We start from the raw sequence: 21007 nt of genomic DNA, 5'->3' as shown, positions 1-21007 counted from the left end.
GAGATCGCTCCCCACACGATGATGCCGGGTGTTGGCCCTGTGTGGCTCGGTCGTATGCAGTCCTGATTGTGGCGCTCACCTCCAAGGCGCCAACACGCATACGACCATCATTGGCACCAAGGCAGAAGCGACTCTCATCGCTGAAGACGACACATCTCCATTCGTCCCTCCATTCACGCCTGTCGCGACACCACTGGAGGCGGGCTGCACGATGATGGGGCGTGAGCAGAAGACGGCCTAACGGTGTGCGGGACCGTAGCCCAGCTTCATGGAGACGGTTGCGAATGGTCCTCGCCGATACCCCAGGAGCAACAGTGTCCCTAATTTGCTGGGAAGCGGCGGTGCGGTCCCCTACGGCACTGCGTAGGATCCTACGGTCTTGGCGTGCATCCGTGCGTCGCTGCGGTCCGGTCCCAGGTCGACGGGCACGTGCACCTTCCGCCGACCACTGGCGACAACATCGATGTACTGTGGAGACCTCACGCCCCACGTGTTGAGCAATTGGGCGGTACGTCCAACCGGCCTCCCGCATGCCCACTATACGCCCTCGCTCAAAGTCCGTGAACTGCACATACGGTTCACGTCCACGCTGTCGCGGCATGCTACCAGTGTTAAAGACTGCGATGGAGCTCCGTATGCCACGGCAAACAGGCTGACACTGACGGCGGCGGTGCACAAATGCTGCGCAGCTAGCGCCATTCGACGGCCAACACCGCGGTTCCTGGTGTGTCCGCTGTGCCGTGCGTGTGATCATTGGTTGTACAGCCCTCTTGCAGTGTCCGGAGCAAGTATGGTGGGTCTGACACACCGGTGTCAATGTGTTCTTTTTTCCATTTCCAGGAGTGTATATCCAAGTGAGACTATTGAAACTTTCGTTTACATTTTGAGTAAAAGCGCCCAAGTAACGCTCCAGCAAATCAGGGTTACTCAGATCGGTATAAATAGGTAAAGTGAGCACAAAACCGGCCGCGGCGGCCGTGCGGTTCTGGCGCTGCAGTCCGGAACCGCGGGACTGCTACTGTCGCAGGTTCGAAACCTGCCTCGGGCATGGGTGTGTGTGATGTCCTCAGGTTAGTTAGGTTTAAGTAGTTCTAAGTTCTAGGGGACTTTTGACCTAAGATGTTGAGTCCCATAGTGCTCAGAGCCATTTGAATCATTTTTTTGAGCACAAAACCGGATCTCTAATGGCGAGGCGTGCCGTGCACGTTCGGCTTCAAAGGCTCACAGAATCGATACTTTCTGGAGTTCGCGCATATTTTGGGGAATAATTATCCACCATATATATATATATATATATTGAAATTTCGTGCCGGCCGCGGCGGTCTCGCGGTTCTAGGCGCGCAGTCCGGAACCGTGTGACTGCTACGGTCGCAGGTTCGAATCCTGCCTCGGGCATGGGTGTGTGTGATGTCCTCAGGTTAGTTAGGTTTAAGTAGTTCTAAGTTATAGGGGACTGATGACCACAGCTGTTAAGTCCAATAGTGCTCAGAGCCATTTGAACCATTTGAAATTTCGTAATAAAAAAAATTTAGTGTTTTCTACCGTCACCCTTAAGCCATACGTGAAGGCTCCCCACACCACGACGCCAGGAATTACATCCTCAATGCCTCTCCAAAACGTTAGGACAATGGGACGCCTCACCAGATCGACACCGCACTCACTGGCGATGCTTAACTGGGATATTACAGGACCACTATTCATCGCTGAACACAGCACTACGCCATTCATCAGCAGTCCGTACTTATTGGTCACGACACCACTCGAAACCGAGCATTCGTGTTGTGGTGTTAACAGCAGCTTACATACGAGACGGTAACTCCCAAGAGCGGCTTGTGCTAACCTCCGACAAATGGTGGGGGATGGCAATGAATGTTGCATAAGGCCCATTAGTTGTTCTCATGTGGCAGGCGCAGATGTAAAAAAGGTTCCAGTTTGCTTTGTGCACAATACAGCGATCCTCATTCTGGTGGAAAGACGTGGTCAACCGGAACCTTGCCGACGAGTATGCTTGCTCTCACTTCTCTTGCAGTCCATCATGGGACCACTGTCACATCCGAATGCCCTTTAAATTTGGATACTTATTGCACAATTGCAGACCTAAACTCTGCCAGATGGGTTGGTTGATTTGGGTGGGAAGGGAGTGGGGGCAGACAGCAACGTCATCGGTCCCATAGGATTAGGGAAGGATGGGGAAAAAAGCCGGCTGTGCCCTTCCAAAGGAACCATCCCGGCATTTGTCTGAGGTGATTTAGGAAAATCACGGAAAACCTAAATCAGGACATCTGCTAGGTGCTCACAATGCTGTCCCACATGAGTACATGGCATAACAGTATCCTTCACAGCAATCACTGATGCTGTTAACGCCCCTTATATACTCTACCAGGCCTAGTAACACCACTCAACACGTATAACACTACTGCACTCTGGTGGCCATTCTACCTGTCTCAGAAAATATTGCAACTAGTGGCTTACATACATGCCGATGGTGCACACACGTATTAAGTTACATTGACATCCGACCATGCCTTTATCACTAACCCTCCCCATGACGCACATACATTCCTGGAGTTGGAGAGCCATATTCGAGACATTCTCGTCCTTTGTAAACTACCCCATAATGAAACATAATAGTCTTGTCAGGATCTTCTCTGTTAAAATTTTCTGGAAAGGGTCTCAGATTGATGAACAGCTGTGAAGAATATGGCTAACGATGGTTTTGTAACCTGTTTCTTTTGTGGTTGGACGGTTGATTTGGGGGAGGGGACCAAACAGCGAGTCATCGGTCCCATCGGATTAGGGAAGGATGTGGAAGGAAGTCGGCCGTGCCCATTCAGAAAAGCAACCATCCCGCTATTTGCCTTAAGCGATTTAGGGAAATGACGGAAAACCTAAACCAAGATGGCCGGACTAGGGTTTGAATGGGTGTCCTCCCGAATGCGAGTCCAGTGTGCTAACCAGTGCGCCACCTCCCTCGGTCTTCTGTTGTAAATGAGTTGTATTTCCTTAGATCCTTCCAATAAAGCTCCACCCTCTAGCCTTCATACATCTAGTTTAATGTGGTCATTCCGCTTTAAGTCAAGGCCAAAAATTCTAAATATTTTACAGTTGCGAAAGATTCCAGTGATTGAGCGTTAATCGTGTAATCGATAATCGTGTATTTTTGTTCCTATTTATTTGTAACAGGTACACCTGCCTAATGTCATAAAGGGCCCCCGGGAGCAAGCATAAGTGCCGCAATACGACGTGGCATGAACTCGACTAATGCCTGAAGTACTGCTGGAGGAAACTAACACCATCAATCCTGCAGAGTTGTCCGTAAATCCGTAAGAGTACGAGGGGATGGAGACCTCTTCTGAACAGCACGTTGCAAGGCATCCCAGATATGCTCAATAATGTTCATGTCTGGGGAGTCTGGTGGCCAGCGAAAGTGTCTAAACTCAGAAGAGTGTTCCTGGAGCCACTGTATAGCAGTTCTCGACATTTGGTGAGTCGTATTATCCAGCTGGAATTGTCCAAGTCCGTCGGAATGTACAATGGACATGAATTGATGCAGGTGATCAGACAGGACGCTTACGTACGTGTCACCTGTCAGAGTCGTATTTAGACGTATGTGGGGTCCTATATCATTCCAACTGCACACGTCCCGCATTATTACAGAGCTTCCACCAGCTTGAACAGTCCTCTGCTGGCATGCAGGGTCCATCGATTCATAAGGTTGTCTCCATACCCGTACATGTCCATCCGTTCGATACATTTTGAAACGAGACCAGGCAACATGTTTCGAGTCATCAATAGTCCAATGTCGATGTCGACGGGCCCAGGCGAGGCATAAGCTTTGTGTCGTGCAGTCATCAATGGTACACGGGTGGTCCTTCGGCTCCGAAAACCCATATCGTTGATGTTTCATTGAATGGTTCGTACGCTGACACTTGTTGATAGCCCAGCATTGAAATCTGCAAGTGCGGGATAGCCGAGTGGTCTAGGGCGCTGCAGTCATGGACTGTGCGGCTGGTCCCAGTGGAGGTTCGAGTCCTCCCTCGGGCATGGATGTGTGTGTTTGTCCTTAGGATAATTTAGGTTAAGTAGTGTGTAAGCTTAGGGACTGATGACCCTAGCAGTTAAGTCCCATAAGATTTCACACACAGTTGAACTTTTTTTTTTTAAATCTGCAACAATTTGTGGAAGGGCTGCACTTCTGTCATGTTGAACGATTCGCTTTAGTCGCTGTTGGTCCCGTTCTTGTAGGGTCTTTTCCGGCCGCAGGGGTGTCGGAGATTTCGTGTTTTACCGGATTGCTGATGTTCACGGTACAAACGTGAAATGGTCGTGCGGGAAAATCCGCACTTACACTGGACTCGCATTCGGGAGGACGACGGTTCAATCCCGCGTCCGGCCATCCTGATTTAGGTTTTCCGTGATTTCCCTAAATCGCTCCAGGCAAATGCCGGGATGGTTCCTTTCAAAGGGCACGGCCGACTTCCTTCCCCGTCCTTCTCTAATCCGATGAGACCGATGACCTCGCTGTCTGGTCTCCTTCCCCAATACAACCAACCAACCAAATCCGCGCTTCATCGCTACCACGGAGATTCTGTGTCCCATCGCTCGTGCGGCAACTATAACACCAAGTTAAGACTCACTTAAATCTTGATGTTCTGCCATTGTAGCAGCAGTAACCGACCTAGCAACTGCGCCATATACTTGTCTTATATAGGCGTTGCCGACCGCAGCGCCATATTCTGCCTGTTTACATACACTTAAATCTTGATAACCTGCCATTGCAGCAGCAGTAACCGATCTGACAACTGCGCCAGACAGTTGTCTTGTATTGCCGTTGCCGACCGTAGCGGCGTATTCTGCCTGTTTACATATGTCTCTATTTGAATACGCATGCCTATGCCAATTTCTTAGACACTTCAGTATAACAAGCCCTGAATCCAAATAAAAAGTCGAACGATATTCAGTAAGGTGGCATTTTGTCCACCAGACAACAGTGCGGAAATGTGTTGAATACTTTCTGAAAGTCACGAAACGCAGCATTAACCACGGTGCAGATATGTTTGGCCACATCGATTACAGAGCCGAACACAGAGAGCTAAATTTGACAAGATCGCTGTTTGTGAAATTTATGTTGAATCCTACAGCGGATATGGCTAGTCTTAAGAAAAAAAAAAGCTCGTAATACGTGAGCATAAAACGTTTCAGTAATTCTAAGCAGATTGCTGTCAGCGATACAGTCCCATAAATGCGAGCAACTCCTGTAAAAGCGATGAGTTAGAGACGATAAACTTCGTAAGGAATTTGAAGTTGTCCTAGTGATGAGGATGAACGGCCAAAGATCTGATACACGATACGCTGCTCAGAGGGCGAGACACTATCCGTGCAACGCAAAAGAAAGCGGTCTGTCCGACGCATGCTGAGTCCAGCAGCGTATAATGGACGGGGGAGATCTCGAGGGCCTCGATATTTAGAGGCCCCCCCATTAGCAGAAAATAAGAGGCAGTTTGAAGTTGGTGGCGTCTTGTGTCTGCAACATATGAACATACACTATGTGATCAAAAGCATCCGGACACCTGGTTGAAAATGACTTAAAAATTCGTGGCGCCCTCAATCGGTAATGCTGGAATTCAGTATGGTGTTGGTCCACGCTCAGCCTAGATGACAACTTCCACTCTCGTGGGCATACGTTCAATCAGGTGCTGGAAAGTTTCTTGGGGAATGGCAGGCCATTCTTCACGGAGTGCTGCACTGAGGAGAGATGTCGATGTCTGTCGGTGAGGCCTGGCACGAAATCGGCGTTCCAAAACATCCCAAAGGTATTCTATAGGATTCAGTTCAAGACTCAGTGCAGGCCAGTCTATCACAGGGATATTATTGTGGTATAAAGACTCCGCTACATACCGTGCATTTGAACAAGTGCTCGATCGTGTTGAAAAATGCAATTATCATCACAAAATTGCTCTTCAAGAGTGGGAAGCAAGAAGGTTCTTAAAACATCAATGTACGCCTGTGCTGTGATAGTGCCACGCAAAACAACAAGGGGTGCAAGCCACCTCCATGAAAAACACGACCACACCATAACACCATCGCCTCCGAATTTTACTGATGGCACTACACACGCTGGCAGATAACGTTCACCGGGCATTCGCCATAGCCACACCCTGCCATCGGATCGCCACATAGTGTGCAATGATTCGTGCACTTCACACAACGTTTTCCCACTGTTCAATCGTCCAATGTTTACGCTCCTTACACCAAGCGAGGCGTCGCTTAGCATTTACCGGCGTCATGTGTGGCTTCTGAGTAGCCGCTCGACCATGAAATCCAAGTTTTCTTACCGCCCGCCTAAACGTCACAGTATTTGCAGTGGATCCTGATGCACTTTGGAATTCCTGTATGATGGTCTGGATAGATGTCTACCTATTACAAATTACGACCCTCTTCAACTGTCAGCGGTCTCTGTCAGTCAACAGACGAGATCGGCGTGGAAGCTTTTGTGAGGTACGTGTCTCTTCACGTTTCCACTTCACTCTTACATCGGAAAAAGTGGACCTAGGGATGTTTAGGAGGGTGGAAATCTCGAGTACAGACGAATGACACAAGTGACACCCAATCACATGACCAAGTTCGAGGTCGGTGAGTTCCTCGGAACGCCCCATTCTGCCCTCTCACGATGTCTAATGACTACTGAGGTCGCTGATATGGAGTACGTTCCAGTAGGTGACAGCACAATGCACATAATACGAAAACCTATGTTTTGGGGGGTGTCTGGATACTTTTGATCACATAGTGTATGTACCTACTTACCTATTATCAGGTCATAGAACTTGTCAATGGCTGTGTTCAGAATTTTTAGAATTTTTGTAAAACGTTGCGTGAAATTTAAAACAGTAGAATTGTAACAGTCTGCTGGACGCAGTTATTCTACACTAGCCAACCCAGCAATGCTTCTCAATTGTTAAATATGTATGGGAATTGAATGAGGGCCCTAATCTCCGTCTCCTCCCCTTGTTATGTCCCTCTCCTCCTTCCCCTCCTCTATGTTTATTTCGTTCTCCATACCTGCTCTTCCCCTATCTTTCTGTCTTTGACCCTGGTTTATTGGTGTCGCAAAGGAAAAATTGATTGGAAACTGAACTCGCTTAAAATGAAGGGGTAAATCATTGGGGATCACTGATATCTGGAGTTTGAGTGAGACCTATGCAAGTGCTGGATCTGTATGTTTTTGGGGGTGTCCGGATACTTTTGATCACATAGTGTAAATACTTACACACTAAATATATTTAAAAATGTGTAAACTAGCTCGCGTTTGTAGTGGAATACTACACTTGCACCCCAGGTAACGCTAAATGAGCTAGAACGAATAGGCAGCCAGACATGATATTGGATTTCACCCACCAGATTATCTGAGAGCGCAAATGCGCTGCGTCCTGGGCTCGGGTAGGCGTACTGGCCCCGAATCGAAGCCGCCCGGCGGATTAACGGCGAGGACCGGTGTGCCAGCCAGCCTGGATGTGGTTATTAGGCGGTTTTCCACATCCCCCTAGGTAAATATCGGGCTGTTCCCCACGTTCCGCCTCAGTTACATGACTCGGAGACATCTGAACATGTTCACACTATTCCATGGATTACACTAGACACAGACAGCTGGGGTACACTAATTCCGTCCCGGAGTGGGGGGGGGGGGGGGAGGGGGGAGGAGTCATGACCCAGGGTAGGATTCGAACCTGTGACCGTAGCGGTCGCGCTGTTCCAGACTGAAGCGCCTAGAACCGCTCGGCCACACCGGCCGAGAATTTGGCACAATATCTTTCAGGCGGGTATTCAACAACTCTGTCAATCATTGCCATGCCGAATAACTGCTTGCATAAGGCCCAGAGGTGGATCAAACCATTACTGACTTGCTCAACTTTTGAAGCTCTTCCTTTTGAATAAATAATTCTCTTTTTTCAGAAAATATAATTATTTCTTTGTCTGCACATTACGTCACATCTACCGATTACAGTCCTATTCGGATAATTCCTTCGCGAGTGTCGCCTTTTTTTGTCTTAGAGTATATTAACAGGTATGGTGATTACTTTTGAACTAATAAACAGTTTACGTACTTTTTCCCATTTGTCTCTTTTTCATTTGACTGCCTCTTGTACTTTTGGTTTCCACCAAAAAAACAATTGTACATGAATTCGTCACTACAAGCTCTATGGAATAAAATCAGCGTCTTTGCTGATTTCCATGAACTCCTTTTGTATATAAACATCTCTAACGATATACAACACTTAGCTTATTCACTTCTGTAATGAAGCAAGCCACCGTTTGGTTGGTCTAAAGTAAGTATCAAGATTATTACACGTAATGGTGCATATCCAGTTTATTTTGTTCCGCGAGTCATTTATAGGATTTTTTGTTAATTTCCATCACTCGTACACCACGTGAAAATGTGATAAACGTAAATAGATTACTGTGTTTTACTGAGCGCCAGTTTTGCTAAATTCTTTGGAGATAGAGAGTAATCCAAAATACTACGCTATTAAAAATGGGTGCGTACAGGGCATTTACTTATTAGATGCCCAATAGGTTTCAGAGTGCTGAGTAATGAATAAACTAAATGTGGCATTACGTTTGAGATGTTTATATTCAGAAAAATTGTTCTTGAAAACCAGAAGCGGCAGTGATTTAATTTCATTAACCTAGGCGTAGAAGCAGCGATTGACTGTGTAAGTTTGAAAACTGGTGCAAAAGGCAGGAGAGTTTCCAGATACTTTCCAGCGGACACCAGTTTACTGAAGGCGTCCCTAACACTGCTTGCGAGCGTTTGCGTGTTTTGTGCAGAGCAAGATTAACGATGGGCAAAGCTTCCCGGGCTGATGAGGCTTAGCGGGGAAGCCAAACGTAGTGTGCCCCACAACAAAGGGAAGGGGAACTCACGCCTACCTCTCACAGGAAAGTTCAAACCCTGAATCTACAGCGCACATATTGTAGCAAAGGACCTGTACCTTGTTCTTCTAAACACTGCCGTCAAATAACTAAAAGTCCATCGGGAAACCTACAACCGTATTTTACGCTGAACTTGCGACATAAAATGAGAAATGAGTTTTATAAGTTGGAATCTTCAGACAACAAGAAGTAAAGAACAGAAATTGTTCTCAGATTTAAAGACATAAATGAAGAAAACAAGAAATTGGATGACAAAGAAGATGATAGTAATCGGTGGCAATGGAAAAAATAACCGATCTGACGCTAGGATTTCATGAATAACAGTAATAAAATGCTCGTATAAACAACTGGACTGTAAACAACGAAAGAATAATAACACTAGAGCTGAAGAGACGGGGTTCTAACAGTGTGATAGTTTATGTATATTTCCTTTACAAAGTACCACAAAAATACACGAGAAATACTTCCTAAAAATGGAAAAGGCAGTTAACACTATTGGTAATGGAAAAGAAATATGTTTCTCTGGGGATTCTTATCTGCGGGATTCAATGATGTTAATGCTGAGATTAGTGTGGTGTGCATTGTAACGCCACATGTGGCAGCAGAGGAATTGATGTACTTCAGAAAAGATGGCTCATACGATCTTTTCTTCTACACAATCATCAGTAAGTCACGTACAAATAACCGAAGTTTTAGAACGTTTTTTATTTGTGATTTTGCTTCGTCTTTGAAAAGTAAGGCGACTTAATTTTTTATGTGAAGACTGTTAGAGCTTTCTAAATAAAACAAACGTTATTGACACTCTACATCTCTATTCTTCCATGTCTTTATATCTGCAGCCATCTGTCGCTAGAGGGCTCCGAGTTGTAGGGTGTAACATGGCGGTGTTTAACGTAACTATGTCGGTGTCTTGAGAAATAGCGTGCTGTAATCGAGTTTCGAATTCGAAGAGTTTGTCCACATGTGGAGCATCCTCTCGTTCAGCACGACAACGTATCGAATTTTTTCCTTAATAATAATTTCTCAGCACAAACTCCACTGCTGCCCGGAGTGGCCGAGCGGTTCTAGGCGCTACAGTCTGGAACCGCGCGACCGCTACTGTCGCAGGTTCGAATCCTGCCTCGGGCATGGATGTGTGTGATGTCCTTAGGTTAGTTAGGTTTAAGTAGTTCAAAGTTCTAGGCAACTGATGACCTCAGAAGTTAAGTCCCACAGTGCTCAGAGCCATTTGAACCATTTTTGAACAACCTCCACTGCAACACACTTACACGCTTTTCGTATTGTTTATGACCACGCTGTATATCAAAACGCGCTAAGTGATTGAGATGAAAGTACGACGGACTGTCATAAAGTTCTAACTATTACATCTAAAAAATCGAGCTGTGACCGTGAGACTTGCTGATCTACATCTATAAGGATACCCTGCAAATCACAACTTAAGTGCCTGGCAAATGGTATTAGGAGTCGTCTTTGAGGGTCTGTCACACGAAAACCGAACACCCACCACAACCGGACCATGGGATGTTTCCGTTCAAAAGTAATCACCACACGCCCTAAGACGTTTATCCCACTGGGAGACGAGACGGACGATCAGTTCCACTCCCACTCTTGCACTTTCTCGTCCTACTGCTACTGATATCCATATATGTCTTTCTTAGGTCGCTAAAGACGTGAAAATCACACGGTGAAAGATCCGAACTGTACGGAGGATCTTGCAGTGTTCCCCAGCGAAATCCGAGGCATAGCCTTCGTCCGACTGGCAACATAGGAGCGAGCGTTATCGTGCAAGAGGATAATTCCGTCCGACAGCATCCCGCTACCCCTAGGGCAAATGTGAAAGCCAACAGTGGGAACAACCAACATCTCCGCTGCCAAATAAATCAAACGCTGTTCACACAAGTTCCGGTAAGGTCGTGATGACTTTTTTCTTCGACTTTAAGGGCCCTCTGCTCGTCGAGTTCCTCGAGCATGAAACCACAATCAGTGGACTCCAATATGAAGACACTTTACAGACACTGCGACGCGCCGTAAAGTCAACACACTGCCAATTGCATGAAGACTACACTTCAAACGTTTAGTCCGGAAACACTGCAATATCCTACGCTACTGGCCATTAAAATTGCTACACCAAGAAGAAATGCAGATGATAAACGGGTATTCATTGGACAAATATATTATACTAGAACTGACATGCGATTTACGTTTTCACGCAATTTGGGTGCATAGATCCTGACAAATCAGTACCCAGAACAACCACCTCTAGCCGTAATAACGGCCTTGATACGCCTGGGCATTGAGTCGAACAGAGCTTGGATGGCGTGTACAGGTACAGATGCTCATGCAGCTTCAACACGATACCACAGTTCATCAAGAGTAGTGACTGGCGTATTGTGACGAGCCAGTTGCTCGGCCACCATTGATCAGACGTTTTCAATTGGTGAGAGATCTGGAGAATGTGCTGGTCAGGGCAGCAGTCGAACATTTTCTGTATCCAGAAAGGCCCGTACAGGACCTGCAACATGCGGTCGTGCATTATCCTGCTGAAATGCAGGGTTTCGCAGGGATCGAATGAAGGGTAGAGCCACGGGTCGTAACACATCTTAAATGTAACGTCCACTGTTCAAACTGCCGTCAGTGCGAACAAGAGGTGACCGAGACGTGTAACCAAAGGCACTCCATACCATCACGCCGCTCGATACGCCAGTATGGCGATGACGAATACACGCTTCCAACGTGCGTTCACGGCGATGTCGCCAAACACGGATGCGACCATCATGATGCTGTAAACAGAACCTGGATTCATCCAAAAAAATGACGTTTTGCCATTCGTGCACCCAGGTTCGTCGTTGAGTATACCATCGTAGGCGCTCCTGTCTGTGATGCAGCGTCAAGGGTAACCGCAGCCATGGTCTCCGAGCTGATAGTCCATGCTGCTGCAAACGTCGTCGAACTATTCGTGAAGATGGTTGTTGTCTTGCAAACGTCCCCAGCTGTTGGCTCAGGGATCGAGAGGTGGCTGCACGATCCGTTACATCCATGCGGATAAGATGACCGTCGACTCGACTACTACTGATACGAGGCCGTTGGGATCCAGGACGGCGTTCTGTATTACCCTCCTGAACCCACCGAGTCCATATTCTGCAAACAGTCATTGGATCTCGACCAACGCTAGCAGCAATGTCGCGATACGATAAACCGCGACAGAAGTCAGCAGTTTTGCTGTTATGAAACATTCACCTCCAAAATCATTTGTCGTCATTTTGGGAGTGCCTGCCACATAAGGGTTTCTTCAACCGATGGAAGACGAGGAGGTCACTGCGTACCACGTCAGCAGAATACGGCTGTAAGACAAAATTTTATATCCTAAAGAAGCAGCGTATTTGGCTGCGTCCTACGGAGAACGAGAGAATGTGAAAAGCGTTACCATGGAACAACAGAACAAATACACCCTGTAACGGGGGAGTGTAGGACATCAAACGGTTCGATTTGGAGTAGGAAGGGCACCACAGGACATTTTAATTTCCACTGTCTATACTTTTACAAACAAATTTATAAAACTTTGTCAGCATGATCAGAAAGGATTGAGAATTTATACTCATGGCAGTGGAAGTTCAAAAACATAGCAAAATAAAGTTTTTTTATGTGTGAAATTTCGTCATTTTTTCGCGTACTGTTGGCTGCCATATGTTTCTATAGGTACACATTTCTTCATAAGCAAGAGAGATTCTTCGATTGATTTTGCACAGCATACAACCCCCCCCCCCCCCCCCCCCCCACTCCGGAGGTTCGAGTCCTCCCTCGAGCATGGGTGTCATGGGTGTGTGTGTGTCGTAATTACCGTAAGTTAGTTTAATTTAGGTTAAGTAGTGTGTAAGCTTAGGGACCGATGACCTCAGCAATTTCGTCCCATAAGACCTTACCACAAATTTCCAAAATCTTCCACTCTCCCAGGCATACGTTCAATCGGGTGCTGCAAGGCTTCTTGGGGAATGGCAGCCCATTCTTCACGGAGAGCTTCACTGAGCAGAGGTATCGATGTCGGTCGATGAGGCCAGACACGAAGTCGGCGTTCCAAAACATCCCAAAGGTGTTCTACAGACTTCAGGGCAGGATTCTATGCAGAACATTCCATTACAGGGATGTTATTGTCGTGTAAGCACTTCGCTACAGGCCGTGCATTATGAACAGGTGCTCGATCGTGTTGAAAGATGCAATGGCCATCCCCGAATTGCTCTTCAACAGTGAGAAGCAAGAAGGTGCTTAAGACATCAATGTAGGCCTGTGCTGTGATAGTGCCACGCAAAACAACAAGATGTGCGAGCCTCCTCCATGAAAAACACGACCACACCATAACACCATCGCCTCCGAATTTTACTGTTGGCACTACACACGCTGGCAGATAACGTTCACCGGGCATTCACCATAGCCACACCCTGCCATCGGATCGCCACATAGTGTGCAATGATTCGTGCACTTCACACAACGTTTTCCCACTGTTCAATCGTCCAATGTTTACGCTCCTTACACCAAGCGAGGCGTCGCTTAGCATTTACCGGCGTCATGTGTGGCTTATGAGCAGCCGCTCGACCATGAGATCCAAGATTTCTCACCTCCCGCCTAACTGTCACAGTACTTGCAAGTGGATCCTGATGCAGTTTGGAATTCCTGTGTGATGGTCTGGATAGATGTCTACCTATTACAAATTACGACCCTCTTCAACTTTCAGCGGTCTCTGTCAGTCAACAGACGAGATCGGCGTGTAAGCTTTTGTGAGGTACGTGTCTCTTCACGTTTCCACTTCACTATCACATCGGAAACAATGGACCTAGGGGTGTTTAGGAGTGTGCAAATCTCGCGTACAGACGCGTGACACAAGTGACGCCCAATCACATGACCACGTCCTAAGTCCGTGAGTTCCGCGGAGCGCCCCATTCTGCTCTCTCACGAAGTCTAATGACTACTGAGGTCGCTGATATGGAGTACCTTTCAGTAGGTGGCAGCACCACAATGTACCTAATATGAAAAACGTATTTTTCTGCGGGTGTCTGGATAATTTTGATGGCATAGTGTAGTTAATTATCTCAATTTTGACCACAATTTTTAAAATTGGAAAATTTCTAGAGTTTAATACTCCTGTAAGTATGGTTTGTATGCTGTGCAGAATTCAACGAAGAATCTCTCTTACTTATGAAGAAATGTGTAGCTATAGCAACAAATGCAGCCAACAGTAGGTGAAAAAATGTTGACATTTCATATATAAAATAAAACTTTATTTTGTTGTGTTTTTGAACTTCCACTGTTATGAGTGTAAATCGTCAATCCTTCCTGGTCATCCTGACAAAGTTTTCTGAATTTATTTGTAAAAGTATAGACTGTGGAAATTAAAATGTCCTGTGGTGCCCTTCCTGCTCCAAGTCGACCTGTTTGACATCCTACACATATAACAGCTTTTTGTCATTTGGAGATAGTGAGTGGACCTGTGGACGTTAAAAAATGGAGTGCCAACTGAAGAAATCGGAACATTTCAGAAATATTCTGTTGGAGTTCAGTTGAGGGTTGACAGCAGCGGATTCCCCCAGAAACATTTGCACCGTGTATGGTGATAGTGCCATTGGACAGAGCACGGCAACAAAATGGTTTTCTCGTTTTACAATGGGGAAGGTTAAAAAATCGGGTGTATGGGTATCACCTGGTCTAAGTCAAAATTATAAGAATCAGCATTTCGGCTTGCTCGTCATCATTTGGCTCCTGAGCAACACCGACCATTTTCATCCTGTATCATTACTACTGACGAGATATGGTACCTTTATGCTAAAATAAGGAAAATAAAAGATTGGTTGAGCCCAAACAAAGCAGCAACTCCCCGTACAAAAAGAATGTTATGCATCTGATGGAACAGCGACGCTGTGCTGCACCACGGATTACTTCCCCCGAGATATAACCATCACTGCTGACATTTATTGTCAACAAATGAGACGTCTTGCAAACGCAATCCAAGGATAACGACCAGGGAGTTAGCGTGGAGTGATGATGCTCCGTGATAATGCCGGCCGCATTCTGCTAGACTGACAAAATATACTATACAGGAATTAGGTTGGGAAGTTATTCCGCACACGCCTTATTCACCTGATCTTGCGCCATCAGATTTCACCTTTTCCGCTATCTATCGAACAACCGTCAAAGAACTACCATTCCGAATGAAAATGCACTTCAAACATGCCTTGAAGACGTATGTTTTTGGGTAGGATCCGCCTTTAGCAAAACACAATTTTGTTTTTTAACCCAAACATGCTTCACTACAGTTGCTAGATCTTCAGTGGGCTTTTATTTTTCATCTGTTAAAGATAAAGAGTGTTCTTTGCTGTTTGTATACATGTAGCTATTAGTTTTTAAATTGTAATTACAGATATATGAAAAAACACACAAATTACGAATTCATACCTTTTAATCACATAGTGTGGTTTTCCTGATGTGTTGTGTTTCTACAATGACCATTTTCAAAAGATGGCTCTGAGCACTATAGGACTTAACTTCTGAGGTCATCAGTCCCCTAGAACTGAGAACTACTTAAACCTAACTAACCTAAGGACATCACACACATCCATGCCCGAGGCAGGATTCGAACCTGCGACTGTAGAGTGACCGTTTTATACCGTTTTATTCCACAGTTTGTCGTCTGCAACCACTTATATCTTAAATCAGATAAATTGTTTAGCCAAAATTGCGATTTGAAAAGTTGTTATTTCTGTGCCTGAAATTATTTAATTCTATGTGTGTGTGTGTGTGTGTGTGTGTGTGTGTCTATTTACATAATGTTTCCTTTTAATTATCTTCATCACTGTCGAACACTATATATTGAGTTGCCACTGTCACTGTCACTGTAACTGTTTCACTGCTTTACAAGCTGTAAAAACAAAAACTGATGGGCAGTGGAACAATTGAAAGTGTAAAAACAAGATGGCTGACAGTGGAACAGTTGAAGGTGTTCCTGGCGGTTGTTCTGAATCTTTCAGAGGTGTCTGTGATTTCTTTCTTTTGTGTGTGTGTGTGTGTGTGTGTATGTAGGTGTGTGTGTATGTGTGTGTGTGTGTGTGTGTGTGAAAAGGGAGAGAGAGAGTGAGTGTGACAGTAGGTTTTAAGATTTTTTTCTTTTTCTGTTGTGTGTATGTGGGGGGGGGGGGGGGCGGAAGGCTGTGATGGTGGGGAGGGGGATGAGAGCTCTATTGGTTGATCTTGTCTAATAATTCTTTGAGGGCAGAGAACAGAGTGCCATTGCAGAGAGCTGTGTATTCATTTATCACTTGTTCGCCTTCCACTATGGCTTTTTTATATGATAATTTTATTCAGTTTTTTTACGGGGGGGGGGGGGCTGTTGCTTTATTTGAGAAAATTGTTCATAAATTTTCACTAAATCAAGAAAGCGAAGAGAGCCACGGAAGTGGAAACACCTCAGCGCATCACAATGAGACTGACACGCCAGAAGAACAAGGTGAGTGACCATTACAAAACATTTTAGTGCATACATCAGTCCAGCTTCCAAAGTGGCATCGCCTCTTACTAAGTTTTCTCTTCTTTCACAGGATGACCACAGCATTTATAAAAAGACTATGTAACATCAGTATAACCTTATTGTAAAGTTGTTTTTGTAATGCCATTTAGCCTGAAGATGAGGTATTCCCTCGAAACATGTCGCTAAATAAATAAGTAATACAATAGTTGACAAAGTTTGTGACTGGTGGTGGTAATTTAAAAACAAACCTTTGCATATTTCTTGAGACAGTCACGGTCGAAAAATAGTCAAATAGGCTTCAAATAACTATTAGGTAATTGCGCAGTTAGCAATAACATGTATTTTCATGTGAACATATATTTATAATAGTATCTTTTATTTCATACAGATAACGGCGTACACTTTCTTGTGGAACTGACTGTATGTCATTGGACCAGGATCGTTCACTGTCTGCCTCAAGGGCATTCTGAACAGTTTAATCAATTGTTATGATCTCCTATACTTGACATTACAGCAACTGACAGATTTTAGGACATGATCGGAAGGTCAGTTCATGTTAACCTAGTAATTATGGACGTCTGTCCAGATACTTGACCGACTCACGTCGCGGCGTATCAATGGTTGCAGTTCGACGGGCTAAATAACACAATATTGTTGGCACATAGGTGTAAATTGATTAAATCATTCACATTGAATGAACTATTGCTCTCTGTTGGCAATCGAAGTGGAGTTACAACACTGAGACTAGAAATTTTCCTTTGACGATACCACGGTTGTTCTTAAAAATTCGATATTTGTTACAAGCGATGTCCGTACGAAAATTTGTTTTCCTGACGAAGCAGTGGAGCATTAGAATGAAATCTGTCGCTATTTGATAGCATTCCAACAAGCACCTGCCAGTCGGTCTTACACTCATGTGAGCAGAAGAAAAGGGTCCTATAAATTTAATCTCTCCGTTAAAGCTTCTCTCCAGGAGTCAAAGAGCACTTCATGTACATAAACGTGCCTACGTAGACAAATTTATAGCAAAATACCAAGTGATATAAACACAATAAAAATAAGAGTAGTAATTATAGTGGCATCGCTTGCGGATATTTTTTTTTTTTTTTTTGTACCGCCAAATGCTGGTCGGTTATAATTAAAGTGCAGCTACTCACAGAGGTCTAGTGTAAGATGTAATAATTGCATTGCAAGCAAAAGTTGTGGATACTCCAATGCGTTAATGCGGAACCGATATACGCTGGAAAAAAAACTAGTTCCAATTTTGGCCACCAGGTGCAAATTTGACACGATGAATGCAAGAAAGACGTCTAGAAATGTTTCCATATGTAATAGATTAGAATATGGATGTAGGCAGAAAAGGCAAAACAAATGCGAAAGGCATAATGTTGACTTTTTAAAATTATTACCCGAGGCTTACACAATTTGTTCAATACGAGCACCGGGAACGTTGATGAGATGCTGCATCCCTAAAACGACGTAATCAACAGTTGCTCGCAACATTTCCGGTGGCATTTGAGCAACACATCCCTGTGTACTGGCCTTCAGATCAGCCAGAGACCATACGTGTCACTGGAGAACGCGTACTTTTAGACATCCCTAGAACCAAGAGTCACGTGGCTTTAGATCGGGTGATCTTGCATGGTATGCATCTGCAAAACCACTGGAGAAGTCACATTTGTGGAAGGTTGCATTAAACAGACCTTTCACTGGTCTAGCGACATGCATGAAAACAGTGGTTTCCACACGGTTGTGCTCATCCAAAGGACGAATCACATGCTGACGTCACGGTACACCTGACAGGCCCTCTGGCGTATTCTCGTCAAAGAAGAACGGACCGTGAATAAAGGTATTTGTGACTCCACAGGACACACCCACATACGGTAAGTGCAATGGCTCTTCGTGCACAACTCGCGGTTTAACAGTACCCAAATTCGGCACTTCTGTATATTCACTGTACCCTGTAGCGTAAAATGTGCCTCTTCACTCCACCGAATATTGCCCGGCCAAATGTCACCAACTGCGATCCGTGCCTGAAAGCGAAAAGAAAATTCAGAATGTTGCTGCCGATCATCATCATAGTTGCTGCACCTGGATCTTGTACGGGTACCAGTGGAAAATAGACCGCAAAACTTTCCGTGCTGTTGACTATAGGATGGACAATTCTCGTGACTCTGCGCAAGCATAGGACGCCTCACCCTTCCAGGTGCCGCATTCGAATTTCATTATCATCTTCTTTAAACAAGTTAATGACATCGGGCCTCTCCTGAGACATTTCAGTCGGCGATGCTTTCTCAGTGCAGCACTGTAATTGCTGCCGTATAGATAAAACAGTTTCACTAACAGCGCATGGTCTCTTTTCTCGACAGCCATAGTGTTCACTCATGTTATGGCTGTCGTGGATATTATACCGTCATCCAGACAGTGCACAGTGCTAGATATACGCATGATGGCCACAAGTGGAATCAGTTCGTTTTCCAGCGTAAATCGATTCCGTATTAACGCATTAGCATACCTACCAAGTTTCACTGCCGTGCGATTACAGTGCACACAGGGCCTCCGGGAGTATGTGCGCTTTAATTATAACCACACGGTATCAATATGATTTCCGAAGAAGTAGCTGTTATCTCTGTCAATGACGTATCACATAGGTCACCCCTCTGATGAGCGCCCGAGATTAAAGAACGGTTCGGCAGTCCCCTTCGCCTCGATCAGCAGAATCCCATGGTACCTCACTCATTCAACGAGTGCTGCCTCCGCCCCTCTTCAAAAACATGCCTCCTTCTCTGCACCTCTACACACTCCATATCCTGTCGCAATATAACTTTAACAAATTCCTGATTCCTGATCCAGAAATTTAACTTTCCTAGCCACCACAGTCCTCCTTTTCCTATCCCTTCCATGAATCAAGGCTTTGCTACCAACCCGCCCCCCTCTAACTTCCACTCCATATCGAACACCCACAAATAATTCCCTTTCCTACCACCCACAAACCCAACCAATCTCCTATATTACTTCGAATTCCACGTACCCATTCATTCACCCATACCGAATGAAATGATGCAGTGATAAGACACTGGAGACTCTTCAAATCGCCGTCCAATCAACCTGGTTTGGGTTTACCGTGGTTTTTCTGCATCACCAAGTGGAATACTGGGATTGTCCCATTGAAAAGAACGCAGTTAGTTTCCTTCCTCATCTTCGCTCAATTCGAGATTTAACTCTGTCTCTTACGATGTCGTTGACGGGACCCTAATCTTCCTTCCTCATCCACCCATGTACTCATGAACTTACTAAGAGCAGCTGCTCATTCATCCACAGTGTACAGCCATCAGATCGTGAACATTGTCTTGATTCAGCAACAGAGCTTATTTATTTTATCCCTTAATTTTTAATCTCCTTCAGTGTTTTAAGTAGTGCTAGAAGTTTTAAAAATATATTTAGTCTGAAAATCGTCGGAAGTTACTTGGTCGCTCCCATAATCTACATGTATCTACATACATACCTCACGAGCCACCATACGGTGTATGACGGAGGGTACCACGTACCATTACTAATCATTTCCTTTCCCGCTATACTCGGAAATAGAAAACGACTGTCTCAGAGCCTCTGTACGAGTCCTAATGTATCTCACCTTGTCTTCATGATCCTTACGCAAAATGTACGTTTCTAGCATTAAAATGATCTGCGATCGGCCTCAAAAGCCAGTTCTCTAAATTTTCACAGTAGTGCCTTGCGAAAAGAACATCGTCATCCCTCCTGGGTTCCCATTTGAGTTCACGAAGCACAATGAAACTGGGGGAATGAAATTTTAAATAGAAATCCTATTCGCACGTGTTGCATTTACGCACATGCTCTCTGACACCGCTTACTCACAGTATTACTCGATCCAGACTCTGGTATATGCTCAACTTGCCATTTGGATTGCCTTTTATGTGATTATTGACAGACGTCGTCGATCTACACGGTATCATTAGGCTTGAACATCTTTCAGATGCACTGAAGAGCGAAGGAAACTGGTACACCTGCCTAATATCGTGTCCGTGTTCCTCAAAGGAAAATATTATTTTGAATTTATTTGCTTATTACGAATAATTGATTTTGAGTTCCTTACTATAGATAATAAAAGGAAGGAAGGAAAATTGGCACATAACGTCATGTCGACGATGAGGCCAAGACAGACGAAGCACAATCACGAATTGTGGAAGGATAAAGAAAGAAATCGGCCATCCCTTTTCAAAAGAACCACTGCGGCGTTTGTCATAAACGATGTAGTGAAACAACGCAAAACCTAAAGCCGGATTACTGGCGAGGATTTGAACTTTCGGGAGCCTCCCGATTGCGAATTCATTGTCGTACCACTGCCCTAACCAACTCGGTGCTAAGAAAAGAGCTCTTCAGTTGAGTCACCAGTTCGCATAATAACGTAAGCAGTCAAAAAGTTAGTAATTTAAGCTATGTTTAAGTGGAAAACCATCCTGTATGTTCACAGGACTTTAATAGCTAGTTGTCATATTTTCTGTTTGTATCAGACAGAAAACCTGCTGAAGTAAAGCAGGTTAAGGG

This window comes from Schistocerca gregaria, chromosome X, assembly GCF_023897955.1.
Source record: "Schistocerca gregaria isolate iqSchGreg1 chromosome X, iqSchGreg1.2, whole genome shotgun sequence".
In the NCBI taxonomy this organism is placed as follows: domain Eukaryota; kingdom Metazoa; phylum Arthropoda; class Insecta; order Orthoptera; family Acrididae; genus Schistocerca; species Schistocerca gregaria.
The sequence above is the reverse complement of the archived record's forward strand: the minus strand, read 5'-3'. Positions refer to the sequence as shown.